This window comes from Chiloscyllium plagiosum, unplaced genomic scaffold (assembly GCF_037043375.1).
Source record: "Chiloscyllium plagiosum isolate Xiang-an unplaced genomic scaffold, Cpla_swu_hap1 HiC_scaffold_18, whole genome shotgun sequence".
Lineage (NCBI taxonomy): Eukaryota > Metazoa > Chordata > Chondrichthyes > Orectolobiformes > Hemiscylliidae > Chiloscyllium > Chiloscyllium plagiosum.
Window position 1 is genome coordinate 69,020,025 of NW_028270156.1, and position 12,999 is coordinate 69,033,023.

Here is a 12,999-nt window from a genome sequence, read left to right on the forward strand (position 1 = left end):
CACATCAAGTTTCATCCAGCATCTGAACGTGCTTACAAGACTGTCTTTGCCAGCACTTTAAAACTGACTGCTTGCGACAGTGCCTCCATTGTGACAGCAATCAAGCACTTTATGTTAACTGTGACCTTGATTTACAGAAGATGATGATGTTCCCAGCTTTCGTTATGCTGGGAAGGGAAAATGGAATAACCACAACCCTACGATGCATTATTAAACATTTGTTGGAACAGCATTTCGTTGCCCACAGAGAAGATCTGGGAATAGATGATGTTTGGATGCAAGTGTCAATTATGCAACTTATTGGAATGCTTCTAAGGACAATGGACACAATGTTCAGCAGGTCAACTGTGACAAAAGAACAATTTGAAGATGTTGCCAAAGTCACAGGGTGTGTTTTAACCTCTGAATGGAGTGATGTGACTGTCAAGACAATTTGCAGTGAATGCAACAAGGCAAAACCACAGTATCTTGATCAAGTACTACACAGAGCAAGTGATTAAGTGCAATGATCCAATAAACAAATATTACCTGCAAATGCTCACACAGCCATAATGTCACCTGATTTTGACAGCTCTGAATGATGTTCTCAGTGAACTGGCATCATCGTGCAATTGTTTGGTAATAATTGAGGCTGTGCAATTTGTAAAGCCCAGAACCAATAAACTGAAGACTCAGTGTCTAATTGAACATATTTATCAGAGTGATGAAATTAAGAAAGTTCTACCTGTTCTCGATAGTGAGCTGGACACTGCTGTAGTCCTTCAGTTTATTCAACTGCAATCTGACCACCTAGAAAGCAGATTCCCAGAAGAGGAATTACAAGAACAGTGTTCATTTAACAATCGCCAAGACAACCAGTTTTGAATTTGGAAATGACAGTAGTGTAATGTAACTGATATCGGAACATTCCACTCTTATACCAAGTTTTGATAAACGTGTGGCTTCAAAGCTATGTGAAAAAGATATATTGTTGTGGAAAAGATATACAATAAGTCCTCTGTATCTGCGAAATTCCCAATCGTGAATTTGCCTAAGGATGCCAAAAAAAACTAACAACAAAAATCAACCTCTATGATTCTTAATTTAATTTTAACGAGCTTCGCACTTGCAAATTGCATCAATTTGGTGGGGGGGGGGGGGGGGGGGGGGTTCTCAGGAACAGAATGTTTGTCAGTATGAAGGAATGACTGTATGGTTTTGGGAAAATTCGAGGTGGGTTTCATTCCAACGTTCAGTGAGTTAGTGGACTGTGCTGTAAAAGAGAACCAGTTTCAAGAAATGTCCATTTTTCTGGACATTCATGCAACATTTCAGGCATCAAGTGCTGACTATGAAAATGGATTTAGGCTCAAGAACTTGATTAAGTGTAAATCTATAAATAGATTAGAAATAGATCAACTTGAAGTAAATCAAATCATTTCATCTGGACAAAAAAAAAATCAACCTGTATACAGTCATAATCATAGAATTATACAGCATGGAAACAGGCCTTTCGGCCCAACTCGTCCGTGTTGACCAGACATCCCAAACTGAAGTATTCCCATTTGCTTGCATTTGATCCATATACCTCTAAACCTTTCCTATTCATGTACCTGTCCAAATGTCTTCCTCTGCAGTTCATTCCATACACACACCATCCTCTGTGTGAACAAGTTGCCCCTCAGGTTCCTTTAAAATCTTGCCCCTCTCACCTTAAACTATGCCTTGTAGTTTTGGACTCCACTATCCTTGGAAAAAGACCTTGGCTATTCACCTTATCAATGACCCTCATGATTTTATAAAACTCTTTAAGGTCACTTTCTCAGCCTCCAACATGCCAGGCAAAAAAGTCCCAGTCAATCCAGCCTCACCATACAGTTCAAACTCTCCAGTTCCAGCAATATCTTGTAAACCTTTTAGTTTAATAAAAATCCTTCTTATAACAAGGCCACCAGAATTGTTCACAGTGTTCTAAAAGTGGCCTTACCAATGTCTTGTACAGCACAACATGATGTCCTATCTCCTATACTCAAAGCTCTGACCAATGAAGACAAGCATCCCAACCGTTTTCTTCACCACCCTGTTGACCTGCGACGGCACTTTCAAGGAACTATGAACTTGCACCCATGTGTCCCTCTGTTCAACAACATTCCCCGGGTCCCTACCATTATGTGTGTAAGTCCTGCCCTGTTTGCCTTAATAAAATGCAACATCTCACATGGTGACTCGTGGTTAGCAGTGCTGCCTCACAGCACTGGGGATCTGTGTTCGATTCTAGCCTTGGGCGATTGACGGTGTGGAGTTTGCACATTCTCCCGTGTCTGCGTGGGTTTCCTCTGGATGCTCCAGTTTCCTCCCACAGTCCAAAGATGTGCAGGTTAGGTGAATTGGCCATGCTAAATTGCCCATAGTGTAGGTTATTAGTTAGGGGAATGGAACTGGGTGGGTTACTCTTCAGAGGGTCAGTGTGGACTCATTGGACTGAAGGGCCTGTTTCCACACTGTAGGGATTCTAATTCTAAACTCCATCTCCCAGTTCTTGGCCCACCTGCTCAAGATCTTGTTGTACTCAGATAATTGTTTTCACTGTCCATAACTTGGTGTCATTCGCAAACTTACTAACCATACCTCCTCTATTCTCATCCAAATTGTTGATAAAAATGATAAACAACATATGGCCCAGAACTGATCCTTGCAGCATACCACAGGCCTCCAATCTAAAGTCTCTCCCACCACCCTGTCTTCTACCATCAAGGCAATTTTACATCCCGTGTGATCTAACCTCATTAACCAGTCTACCAGTCTACAATTATTGGGCAGCAGTAAAGATGAATGCAAAAAGCTGCCAACAAAGGAGTGAATAAATTATCAGTGTCCTCTTTTGGTCATGTAGTATGACTGGTGTACACAATGTGACCAATAAACTCCAGATTTCTGAGGCAAGCAAACAGTTTTACTTATTTTGCCAGTTGCAAAACCTGTAACGGTAAAATAATGTAAATGCACACTTGTAATAGTTAATTAACAAACTGCAAAAAAAAAATTCGCAACATATCTTTGGCTCAATGGATGTAATGTGCCATCAAGACTATTCCAACTTTCACACAGGCCCCAGAAAAATTAGAGGGGTCACTGCTTGTCTCTCAGTAATCAACCTTGTAAGGCACCAGGACTGTCAAATACATCAAAGTGCCCCAAGATGTATGAGTTGTGGCAGCTACCATGATAATGGGTGCCAGCAGGAGTGGTATTGGAATGAAACCCCTTCCTATTGATGAATTCTGCAGCATTGTTGATACAATCCTCTCAGTATTGCAATGCACAGTTAATGGCATCCTGCACCTAAGGGAAGCCAGTGATGTTCCCAAATCCCCTGTTTGGGCTGCAACACTGATCTTATCGCTGAGGGAATGAACTAAACCTAACTGACCTTGCAGAGATGCCTTCAGTCACTGTCTTGACACACGTATGTGTGAATGACTGAGAAATCCCTCCCAGGTCTCCCATTGCTCCCTGGAAGGAGCCAGTTGCATTGAAATTCAAAGCAGCTGTTACCTTCAAGATGAACTTGTGAGGATGCCCCACCTGTCTGTATTCCTGGAGGCCCCAGATACACTGCAGCATCAGGTATTGTCCTGTCTGTCTGTCACAGTGTCCCGGGACATATGGAGTCTGTGTTGACACTGTGCCTTAATTAATGGAAAAAAAAACAGAAATTGCTGGTGACGCTCAGCAGGAATTTGGTGGGAGAAAGCAGAGTTAACATTTCGACTCTTCATCAGACTTTATAAATGGAGTTGGGCACGATCCAACTCAGCCTGAGGGGCCCTTGGACTGTGACCTCTCCCTGAGCTGGGTTTTTCTCATCCTTGGTGAAGTTGCAGTCAGCTCTGGTCCAGTCTTCACCTTCTTAGGAAGGCAGTCACTGGGACCAACGTCCCACAGCCACTGTGTGCATGCCTCTTGCTGGCAGTGACCTTTGTTGGGAACATAGCTCTGAGAGCAGTCAGAAGTGACATACCCTGGGGGTGAAGGCTCTTCGTACTGCTCAACAGTGAGACATGCTGCACCCCAAGATCAAGGGCCAAGTCCCTGTCGTTTACTCAGGCTTAGCCTGTGCACAAACTTGGTGAAGGTGCTCCAGTAGCTTAGTGATTAGCACATGATATTAAAAATATGTACAGTTCACAAGGGCCAACAATATAGTAAATGTGCCTTTGATTAGAATTTAATCCCACAAACACCATCAATTTGCATGGTCTGCAAATGGGACGGCATGGTGGCTCAGTGGTTAGCACTGCTGCCTCACAGTGCTAGGGAACCGGGTTTGATTCCGGCCTTGGGTGACTGTTCGTGTGGAGTTTGCATGTTCTCCCCGTGTCTGTGTGGGTTTCCTCCCACAGTCCAAAGATGTGCAGGTTAGGTCAATTGGCTGAGTTAAATTGCCCGTAGTATTAGGTGCATTAGTCAGGGGTAAACGTAGGGAAATGAGTCTGGGTGGGTTTCTCTACGGAGGGTCGGTGTGGACCTTGTTGGGCTGAAGGGCCTGTTTCCACACTGTAGGGAATGTAATCTAAAACAAAAGGAGAACCCACTGTACTTTGAACCCTTCCATCCCAGATCTAGATTAACTATGAAACTTATCATTGAATTCAGAGGACTCTTTATCGTAAAACATGGCAGAGGAAGCAATCCCACTGTCGCCTTAGAATTTTACAAATTACTGGATGCTTTTGGCCAGCCTTTTAAGCTGCTAACCTCTGCCTAACTGAGATGCAATGTACAATTCACAAGGGCCAACGATATAGTAAATGTGCCTTTGATTAGAATTTAATCCCACAAACACCATCACTTTGCACAGTCTGCAAATGGATGATGTAATGAGTGTAAATTAAATGTAGCTGGAGGTTTGCAAGCATCTGCTTCATGTGTTTGCCCCTTCGATATCCCAGTATCCAGCAGATGTGGACCCTGTACCTTTGCCTATCAAACTAATACTGACTCTGCCCACCCAGGGCATTGTCCCAGCCATTTTCCTGTTGCAGTTAGTGTCCAGTGAACAGTGAGTGATGGCAGGGAACGCAGCTCACAGTAGACACAGTCAGCACAGGCTCCACTTGGATGTCAAGACCACATCCAGACCCTCTGGATGTTTCCTTTTATTTTGCACTACCCCAACAGCCAATTTCATCCCATGCCCCTGTGTGGACACCCACCATGTTGAACATTGCCATCACAGTCCTCCTTGGCCCCTAAGCCTTGACGTTACACCTTAATGAGACCTACTCTGGTCCTTTCCATGGTTCTCCACTCCGCCCACCATGTAGGCCGCAGTAGTGCTCACTAACAATAACACCCCTTCCACAGCCTACCATGCCCACCAGTGATGTTCCACATACCCTCCTTATACCTTGACTTTTCTCTTATCACTGTCCTCCTGCCCACTGCAACACATGCCTCTGCTTTCCCCCACCATAGGCTCGACTGACTGACCCCTTTTGGCAATGAGCACCCCTTTGCCTCCACTCTCCTTAGTGATTGACACATCAACATGCCCAGCACTAGATTCGGACCCAGATCCCTGAAAGACTTCAACAAACAGCCTGTAGTCATAACTGTCCAGACACCTGACTGCTGTGTTTGCAGCTCCCTGACTGATGCTACACAGGGTTTCTCCTGACTGCCTGTGCTGGCTGAACTGGACCAATTACCACCCACTACCCAGACTTTAGTCGGACATATCCCCTGACTATGACTGGCTTGAGCAGACAAGTAGTCAAACTCCTGCACTGTGTAACTGAGTTCCAATCATGCCTGTGACTGATGATACCAGAGCCCCTCCCTGACTGAATCACCTAATGGGAAGAAGCAATTCTGCTGTTTGGAAAAGACATCCAAGACTTGCAGGCATTTCAGTGAAAAGGTTTGAAATGACTATGTCTTGTTCTCAGTATCACAATGACATAAGAGAGAATATATAACTGAGGAATATTCAGGCCCAGAGGTTCAGAGGTCTGGGCCTCAGCTAAAATATCTTTCTGAAAATGAAAACAAGTTACTAATGACTTTTATGTGGGTAATTAGTTTGAAAAGTAATCATAAACATTACAGGAATGCTGTAAGAACCTATTTGATTCACCAGTGTTTTCAAATAAGAATTGAAGAAATACTTCCAGAGGAAAGGTTGTTGGGTAATGGTGAGCAAGCAGGAGAGTGGGATTAATTGGACCTTCGCTGAGCCATTAAGACAGCCAAGGACTAATACCGATCCAAACTAGAGATGCAGACTGACACCCGGTGACTATGACAAAGACTGAATGACATCACAGGTTCTAAAGAGAGACAGTGCAAGATAGCAGACGATGACACATCCCTCCCAGATCGTCTCAACGCCTTCTATGCTCGCCTTGAGCAGAATTTCAGCGGAGAGGTTATACCTATTCTGACAAGTCGTGACGAACCTATCCCAACAGCCACTGCATCAGAGGTCAGATCAGTTTTCCTTTGTGTGAATCCAAGGAAAGAGATGGGACCAGACGGAGTACCAGGCCGTGCACTCAGGGCATGCGCAGATCAACTGGCAGAGGTCTTATCAAACATCTTCAACCTCTCCCAGCAGTAGGCCACTGTCCCTGTCTGTTTCAAGAGGGCCAACTTCATCCCTGTGCCGAAGAAGGCTCTTGCAACATGTCTCAATGACTACCGCCCAGTGGCCCTAACTTCGGTGGTCATGAAGTGCTTTGAAAGGCTGGTCATGACATTAATCAACTCCAGCCTCCCCACTACTCTTGACCCACTCCAATTTGCCTATTGGACCAACAGATCCACATCAGATGCCAAATATCACTTGCCCTTCACACCTCCCCAGAACATCTTGACACCAAGAATAGCTACATAAGAATCCTACTCATTGACTACAGTTCAACCTTCAACACAATTATCCCCTCGAGACTGATTACTAAATTTAGTGATCTCGGACTAAGCCCCACTCTCAGCAACTGGATCCTCAGTTTCCTGACTCACAGGCCACAATCAGTGAAGATTGAGGACAATATTTCATTGTCACTAACACTCAACACTGGAGCCCCCCAGGGGTGCAAACTCAGCCCCCTACTTTACTCAATGTATACCTATTACTGTGTCGCCAAATACCAGACTAATGCCATTTACAAGTTCTCAGATGGCAACGAAACAGACTACAGATGGGAGTTGGAAGACCTGGAAAAATGATGCACCGAGAATAACTTAGCTCTCAACGCCAGCAAAACCAAGGAACTCATTATTGACTTTCGTTGGGATGCTACTCATGCCCCCCTACACATTAATGGCACAGAGGTGGAACGAGTGGAGAGTATCAATCTCCTGGGAGTGGTCGTCCACAAGTTTTCTTGGACTCTTCATGTGGACGCACTGGTTACAAAGGCTCAACAATGTCTCTTCTTTCTCAGGCAGCTGAGGAAATTTTGCATGACGGCGAATACCCTTGCCAACTTTTATAGGTGCGCCATCGAGAGCATTCTGTCTGGATGTATCACTACCTGGTATGGCAACTGTACCATTCAAGATCAGAGACGGTTACAGAGAGTGGTGAACTCGGCCCGGACAATCACAAAGGCCAACTTCTTACTTATAGAATCCATCTACCAGGCGCACTGTCATGGAAAGGCCGCCAGCATTCTCAAAGATCCCTCCCACCCTGGCAATGTTTTTCTACAACCTCTACCATTGAGGAGAAGATACAGCAGCCTGAACAGGGATAATTGTGCATTCCTGAAGAAGGGCTTATGCCCGAAACGTCGATTCTCCTGTTCCTTGGATGCTGCCTGACCTGCTGCGCTTTTCCAGCAACACATTTTCAGCACAGAAGCCTGAACACCAGCCAGTTTCACAACAGTTTCTACCCTACTATTGTTAGAACACTGAATGGACTCACAAACACTTAATATTCGCCTGTACCTGTGTTTTTGTTTTTGCCACTGTTTACCTATTATTTACTATCTATGCTACTTAACTCTGTGATCTGCCTATATTGCTTGCAAGACAAAGCTTTTCACTGTGCCTCAGTACACATGACAATAAATTCAATCTGAATTCAAATTTAGTAAATCTCGCCAACTCTTGTGGTCTTGTGACCATATTTCTCTTGTGGTTTTGTCCGAAGTTAATGATACATGGAATGAACATTAAAGTACCATTAATTTTCCATAACCATAACCTGTGTTCCCCACCATTTCTAAATGCAGTTGTCAACGGGCAGATAGCTGTGATCTGACAGCAAGCCTGCTCTGCTCAATTTTTCTTTGTTTACTGCCATTAACATCAAATCCAATATGTAACTGAGGAATATTCAAGCCCAGAGGTTATAACCAGGCATTCTTCTGGGCCTCAACTAAAATATTTTTCTGAAAACGAAAGTAAGTTGCTAATGACTTCTATGTGGGTATTAGTTTGAAAAGTAACCATGAACACTACATGAGTGCTGTAAGAACCTGTTTGATTCACTGGTGTTTTCTAATTGGAATTGAAGAACTACTTCCAGGGGAAAAATTATGGGGTGATGGTGAGCAAGCAGGGGAGTGGGACTAATTGGGTAGTTCTACCAAATGCTTTGAGAGATCTCTATGGTAACCATGTCTTGTGCTGCTACCGCTAAGTCTATTTCTACAAGTCTGTTTCTCGCCTGCTGGTTATCCCTTCACAGATTCAATGCCTCCTAGTTCTCAATTCCTTGGGTGTTTATGCTGCAGCCTTAAAGGAATACTGTATTGCTCATCTGCTACTCTGTGTCCCTTGCATTTCTAGTTCATAATAAATTAGAGTAAGGCTTTCTCGCTCTCTGTAATACTATAAATTCTTTACATACACTATGATATATATCATACTGATTATAGCTGTCTAGTGCAGTATTCTTCTAAAGTCTCCATTTCAGCTTCTTCTTTATGCTCTACTTTGATGATCTTTGCTGATATCAGAGTCACATCATTATTTACATCATCATCTTCATGAACACGTTAATACAGAAGGTCCCTGATTATGAACGGCCGACTTATGAACACTTGTACTAACGAACAGAATTCCAATCTGAGGAGTAATTTTAAATGTTTGACATACGAACATTTCCTGTACTTACAAAACAGCTGTTTTACACTGTCCTGCATTGTGTTCTGACTTGCATGCCAATTGACTTATAAACGGACTCAGGAATGGACTCAGGAAGCCTTTTGATGGTTCACAACTTTGACATTGCTGAAAAAGATGTAATTTCTCAAAACTTTTCATCCTGCACATGGCGAGTCTTTTCACGAGGACACCAATTCAAGGGGAAAGTCAATGTTAATACTTCGTGAGAGAATTACTGATTGGTTGGCAGATGGATTGGGATTAGTAGGGGCCTTGACATAGAGAAAGCACCTATTGATAATGTTTGACAGTTAACAACTCAGCTTTGTAAAATTTGAAATTGTTTACATTTGAAACCAAGTCAATTGGATCTGATTAGATAGGGCATTACCCTGAGAAATGAACCAGTGGATGGCTGTAACCTATTTTGCTGAGTTCAAACAGGTACACATTCCTTCTGTCTGCAAAATTCAGGGCCCTTTGTATTGATATAGGTAGCTTCCTGTACACACAACTCCACTACACTGCAAGTCCATTCAATAACCCTAAATTGGTTGTCAGCGTAATGTCTTGCCACATTCAGGTTTACCTAGCAAATGTTGTCCAGTTGCAGAATCATATCTAATGTTAGACATTACTCTGTGAGTTTTGCAAGCATGGGCAGGATGGGTGTGATCAGTCTCCTGCTTGTTACAAGCAGCTAAGGAATATTATTTTACAAATAATCCGCTGACAGGCTTTGAGACGTAGGACCTACAAATCTGGCATCACAATGCCACAGTAACTTATATACTACATTATTCATTTGTGTGATGGACAGAATGTCTTTTTGGCCTGACATCATCATCATGTTTGTGGTGAACACCACTTGTTGTACAGCATAATAGGAGCATAAAACTCACCTGTTGTTCACCTGTTATTGTCTGTACGGAGTTTGCACATTCGTTCTCCCTGTGTCTGCATAGGTTTCTGCCAGCTGCTCTGGTTTCCTCCACAGTCCAAAGATGTGCATGCTCAGAGGGCTGGCCATGCTAAATTGCCCTGTCATGCCCATGGATGTGCAGTTTGGTGGATGAGCCATGATAAATTTTGGAATGCTAGGATAGGGTGGGACTGGATGGGGTGCCTTTTCAAGGATCAGTTCAGATTCAATGGGATGAATGCACTGTGCACTGTAGGGATTCTATAATTAAGCATGTCTGCCCTCTCAAGTTAATTAAATGCACTGCTCGCCTCCTCTAAGATTCATCCAGAAGTTTTGAAGAGTTTAGTGGCTCCATCCACACCAGACTATTGATGACCAGGTTGTGTAAAATTCTCTATTTCCTTTCAAATGCCAGACTACTTTATGGGGTTTGCCAGAAAATTGTGTTCAGATTTCTTCCTGGAAAGACCTCAGTTTAATTTGGCTTTGGCCGTACAACAGTAGGTCATCTACAACTGTTAAATGTTGTTTCTGTTTATGGTACTCATTCAGAATCTGACAATATCTGGACATCCCTCCAGACAAAATTTTCTGATCATTTTACACACCCCACCTGCTTTCCGAGCTGACCATTTTCCCTTAGCTTCATCACCGTGGTTGATTGTACACTTGTTGTTACAGTAGAAAAGGATTTCGCCTCTTCAGTGAAAATTAAATCTTCGGTACCAGCCTGATCCACCATTGCCCTGGATAAGGCATCAGCTGTAACCTGTGTTTTGCCTGCGACATAGACTGTCGAGTTGTCATTTCTCATTAATCTCAACTCAAATTGCTGTATTCTCAGTGGCAGTTTCACAATTTCTTTGGATCCTAACAACTTGACTAGTGTTTTGTGGTCTGCTTGGACATTGAACTGAACCCCATGAGATAATCCAAAAATGGCTCACATCCCCAAGTAATAGCTAATGCTTCATTTTCAATTGTAGCAGATATGTGCTCTATTTCTGTCAATGTTTTTGATGTGGACTAAACAGGTTTCCTGGTTCCACCATTCTGAGCTTGAATGAAAACTGTACCTTGTTATGACCAGATCCCAATTTGTCCATGGGTGAGGTTCACCAGTTTATAACATGATTTGGAGTTTATAACATTTCTAGATGGGAGGCCCAAAGGGCCAAGTATCTAGGTGAGGAGAGATGAACTGGCTGCCTGTCTTCTTTCACCCACCTTTTCAGTTGGTCCCAAAAATGTTAATTTAAACAGAATCTCTTCCCTTGTGGATATTTTTTCCCCGGGCTAAATAAATTTATGGTTTTAAAAGAAGCCAACTTAATCAAGCTTTTGTGAATAGAAGAGAGTTTACAAGTTACTGAATGTGAGAAGGAACAATTGCACAAAACACATACGTAAAGACTAGAAACGAGAAAGATGAATCCAAAATAATAGGTAAAGTTTATAAAGATATCTGGATCAGTCTCCGTGTTGTTCACAAAGCATAGATAATGGAAGATTGTGTCCATCACATTGGGTAATATCTGATGTTGGTAGGTGACAGTCAGATTTTGAGATGCATGTCTTTATAGGTCAGATAAGACGCCGTTGCCCTGTTTCCTTTTGTCTCTGGAATCACTTGTTTCCAGCAAAGTAAGAGAGAGACTTCCTTTCTTTTACCCTTCTGTGCGAGCATAGTTAGGTTTTCTCTGCTGTGAGCCTCACACACACTTTCACATAATGTCAAAAAAAACCATGGTTGAAACTGGCTTTTAACCAGTTTCTAATAAGTCATCCTGACTGCTCACTTTTCTCTCATCATATGCACACCTTCAGATAACTCAGAGGGGATTACAATTCAGTTAGTGCTGCACTTCTCTTTTGAAGACTTTCTCTTTGAAATTTGTTTGACACTTGTCAAGTGTGACACTCTAGGGCCCCCCCCCACCAAGCTGAATAATACACACAGGCCTTCCTGACAGAGTTACTGAATTACATCATTCAGAATTTACAATCCCGGTCATTTTTAGCTGTACATCACTTTTTCAAAAGAAGTACACCGCTATTGAAAGTTTAATATGGCGGCAGTGATCTGCAGTTATGACCCATTGTAATAACAGCCTAGTTCCATGGAAGGTGATTCTGTGGCTGTTGTTGCAGATGAGGCTGGTTGTAGTGACATAATACATCTGAGAAGAGTAACTCCTCCCTTATCTTCTTAAGAGCTGTAGTCTATTCCTCACTCTCGTCCCATTGATGCTATTTTTTGAGTTCTGCTATTGGTTGTGTAAAAGTGTCTAGTTAAGGAATGAGCCTTCCCACATTGTTCGCCATTCCTAAGAAACCTTGAACATGTTTATTCATTTCAGTTGTGGGAATTCACTGATGGCTGTTATCATTTTTAGATCCATTGCATTTCATTGTTTTTGCAATCTGAGTCCCAAAAATGTGCACAAGACATGTGCTGATGAAGGAGCAGCACTCCGAAAGCTAGTACTTCCAAATAAACTTGTTGGACTATAACCTGGTGTTGTGTGATTTTTACTTTTTCTAGCAATGGGTTTCCTAGGATTATCAAGCAATTTGGCTTAGAATTATTCTGCAGCATAATGTGGTACCCTTCTTTGACGTGTCCAAAATCTGTGAAAAACCTCAGGAGTTTCTGGCAATATTTCTTTCCATTATTTTCTCTTCTAGCACTGAGTTCTTTCTCTTGAGGAGACCTAATTGGATGCATGTATTTCTTCATAACAACAATGTACTTTGGTTCCTGAAGACATATAGATCCTGGTTGATCGCTCACCTTTTGTGGCTGAGTGTGGTGGTGAACTGACCTTGAATTTTAAGATTAATGCTTCCTGGGCCTGACAGTTTGATGTTGATCTGCCGATTTTAACCATGGTGAGCTGTCAACCAATATTAATATAGCTGCCCCAGTATCTTGTTTAAATTCTGTGTTAAACCTTTCTACTTGTAGTTGAAGG